Source organism: Sciurus vulgaris, assembly GCF_902686455.1.
Source record: "Sciurus vulgaris genome assembly, chromosome: 5".
In the NCBI taxonomy this organism is placed as follows: Eukaryota; Metazoa; Chordata; class Mammalia; order Rodentia; family Sciuridae; genus Sciurus; species Sciurus vulgaris.
In genome coordinates this window covers 53,570,639-53,574,757 of record NC_136465.1, presented here as the reverse complement: position 1 = coordinate 53,574,757, position 4,119 = coordinate 53,570,639, and positions in this window count along the sequence as shown.

Here is a 4,119-nt window from a genome sequence, read left to right as displayed (position 1 = left end):
CCCAGGGCCTTGTGCTTGATAGGCAAGCACTCTACCAACTAAGTTATATTCTCAGTCCCCCCGATGATCTTTCATACAGCAAAAATTTTTAATTTTGATAGAGTTTGATTTATTGAAATGTTTCTTTTATAGAACTATGTTTTGGTGTCTTGTATAAGAACCCTATGCCAAGCTCTAGTTTCCAATTTTTTTTCTCTTATGTATTCTTCAAATAGATTATAATTTCTGCATTTTACATTTAAATTTATGATCTATTTTGAATTAGTTTTTTTTTTTTTTTTTTTTTTTTTACAAGAGGCAGTTTAGGTCCAAGCTCTCTTTCTTTTTCTTTAAGAAACTACTCAACTATTTTCTGTTTTTTTCTTCTTCCTTCCTTCTTTTTTCTTCTCTTTTTGTTTAACAATATCTAATGTGATTGCAAAGTCATTTATCAAAAGGACTATTTCTCCTTCATTGAATCATCTTTATATATTAGCAAAAAACAGTTGGTTACCAATGTGGGGTTATTCCTAGTTTCTCTATTTTGTTCCATTCATGTATGTGTCTGTCTCTCCTCAAATACCATACAATCTCAATTGCCACAGCTATGGAATAACTCGGGGAATGAAGTGGAATTATTTCTCCCGCTTCATACTGCTTTTCCAATAACAATAATAATAATAATAATAATAAGCTATTGTAGTTTCATTTACTACCTATAAAATTTTAGAATAACTTTGTGTGTACAAAATTATCTGGCAGAAAATTTGATAGGAATTGTGATAAACCTATATATTAGTTTGGGGAGAACTAACATCTTTATCAGATTAGGTCTTCTGATCCAGGAGTACAGTTTATCTCTCCATTTAGGTATATTTTGTTTGATTTCTTTCATCTGTCTTGAAGTTTTTAAGTGTATAATATGCTTTTTAGATGAATATCTAAGTGTTTCATACTATTGAAGAATTACAATTGAGATTTTATTTTCAATTTAGTTCTAAGAGTCCATTGACAGTATGTGAAAAGGAATTAATCTTTGTACATTGATCCTGTGTCTTGAACATGCTGAAATCATTTATTGGTTCTAGGAGTTCTTTGTAGATTTCTTGGAGTTTCTACACAGACAATGGTGTCTACAAATTGGAACCTTTCTCAGGAAATAAAAGGCATATAACTTGACAAGAAAAATGTGAAATGCCTTTTATTTTCTTTCTCTACTTCACTATTCTGGCTAGAACTTAAGGTATTGAATGTTGTGGACATGCTTGTCTTGCTCTTGTTCGAGAGAAAGCATTCAGTCTGTGTATTGGGCTGGGTTCTTCCCAGGACAAAAACAGTAGGAGATAAATTCATAAACAGAGATATATTATGAAGAATGCACTTATGCAATTATGGAGGCTGAGAAGTTTCATTATCTGCCATCTGCAAGCTGGAGACCTAGGAAAGCCAGTGGTTTAATTCAAGCAGAATATGAAGGTCCGAGACTAAATCTCCTGAGAGCCAGAGAAGATGAGATGAGATGTCCCAGCTCAAGCAGAAAAATAGGGAGTAAAGGATGTGAATTCACCCTTTTTTCAATTTTTATTCTATTCAAGACCTCAATGGATTGGATGATGCCAACTCACACTGGGGAGAGCAATCTAATGTACAGAGTCCACCAATTCAAACACTAATCTTATCCAGAAATGCCCTCACAGACATGCCCAGAAACTACATTAAATCCGGGCACCCTGTGTCCATTCAAGTTGACATAAGTTAATCATCATGCCCTTTCATCTTTAATCATAAAGTCTGCAATAGGTTTTTGTAGATATTCTTGATTAAGTTGTAGAAGTCGTCTACTAGTCCTAGTTTCCTGAGAGTTTTAATCACGAGTAGGTGAATTTTGTCAAATTTCTCAGTGTAGAAATCTATATAATCATGTAATTTTTCTTTTTCCACCTATTAATAGAGTGAATTATATTGATTGATTTTCAGAAACTGAACCAGCCTTACATTTCTGCTTGACCAAAGTATATACTTTTCTTCTGTATGTTACTACATTCTGTTTGCTAATGTTTTGTTAAAGATATTTGCATCTATATTCATAAAGAATATTGGTCTATAATTTGGGAGTTTTATTATTGAGTTTTGATATTTTCTCTGGTTTTGGTGTCAGGTTCATGCTGACTTTATAATATAAATAATTGGCTATTCTTTTTTCAATTTTCAGAGACAGACTATGAAGAATTTGGGTTAATTCTTTAAATACTTGGGAAATTTTCTGTTAAAACCATCTGTGTCTTGAGATTTCTATTTGAGAAAGTTGGTTTTGATTTGGTTGCGCTAGCAATTTGATTTCCTTAGTACTTTGAGTGTTCAATTATCTTTTCCTTTTTTTTTTTTGTATTTGTTTTTGTTTTTGTTTTGTTTTTGATAGTGGGAATTGAACCCAGGGTGCTTAATCACTGAGCTGCGTCCCTAGACCCTTTTATTTTTCATGTTGAAGACTGGGTCTCATCAGTTGTTCATGCGGGCCTTGAACCTAATGCTTCAGCCACCCCAGTGCTGGGATTACAGGCATGTGCCATTGTGCCGTTTTCTTTTTCATATCGTGTGAGTTGTAGTAGTTTATGCTTTTCTAGAAATTGGTTCATTTCACTGAAATTGTTGTAAAATTAATGTGTGTGTGTGGACTTTTTATAGTATTCTTATCCTCTTGATATGGAGGCTAATAGTGGTAGCCCGTTTTATCCCTGTTATTAGAATTATATGTCTTCTTTTTCCTCCTTAGTCTGCCAGATATTATTTTTTAATTTTCTTGAATTTTTAAAAAGAATTGACTTTTTATTCCATTTGCTTTTTCTATTTTTTTCTACTTTCAATTTCATTGATTTCTGCTCTTTATTATTTCTTTCCTTCTGTGTGTTGTAGGTAAATATGGTTATTATTTTTAGTTCACAGAAGTAGTTTAGGTAGTTGAGTCAAGACTTTTCCTCTTTTTAATATATGCATTTAGTGCTATAAACTGCCCTCTAAAAATCATTGTTTTAGCTGGATTACACACATTTTGGTATGTTGCATTCTCGTTTTAAATAAATTCAATGTGTATATTTAACTTCTCAAGAATTCTTCCTTGACTCATAACTTCTTTAAAAAGTGTTTGCTTTTTATTTCCAAGTATTTGGGATTTTTCTTTTATTCTTTCAGTTATTGATTTCTACTTTGATTTATTATGTTCATGGAACACAATATGTATGATTTCAACTATTTTAAATTTCTTGAGGTTTGTTTTTGGCCCAAGATACAATCTATATAGGAAATATTCTTTGAGTGCTTGAAAGTACGTGTTTTCTAGTGTTAGATGAGGTTTAAATTAGATCATGTCAGCCTACGCTGTTGAGTTCAGTGTCACTTACATCATATTAGATGTTGTTGAGATTTTCTATATATTTGCTGATTTTTTTCCAGTTGTTCTGTGCATTGCTGAGAAAGATATACTGAAATTTCCAACTATAATTGTGAATTGATATATTTTGATATAGTTCTCAATTTCAATTCTATTAATTTTCTCTTCACATATTTTGCAAGTCTTTAGTGTATACACAATTAGCATTTGTTATGTTTTGATGGAGTGACCTTTTAATCATGTAATGTCCCTCTCTGCCTTTGATCATTTTCTTGCTATGTGATTTTATTTAGCTACTTCTACATTTATTAGTGTTGTTCATGGTATTTTTTTTTCCATTCTTTTTATTTGTTATAGTTGAAGTGAGTTTCTTATACAGAGGATATTATTAGGGTGTGCGTCTTTTAAACTCAACTTATTTAATTTTTCTTTTTAATTTGGTATATTTACAGCATTTACATTTTATATAATTATTGACATATTATGGCTCATGTCTGCTCTTTATTTTTTCCTTTTTCTCAATTTGTGTTTTCTTTTTTTCTCTGCTTTTCCTGTCTTCCAGTAGATGATGTAAACCATTAATTATTTTTTAATTTTTGTGTAGTGTTTTTGAACATATCTCTCCGTAGAGTATTCTTAATGGTTAAGTTCTAATGAAATATAGAAATCATCTTACTGATTTTATATAGCTTAATCTTGTCCCATTTAGGTTTTAGGTATGTCTTTTATATATTTCAAGGATGGCACATGAA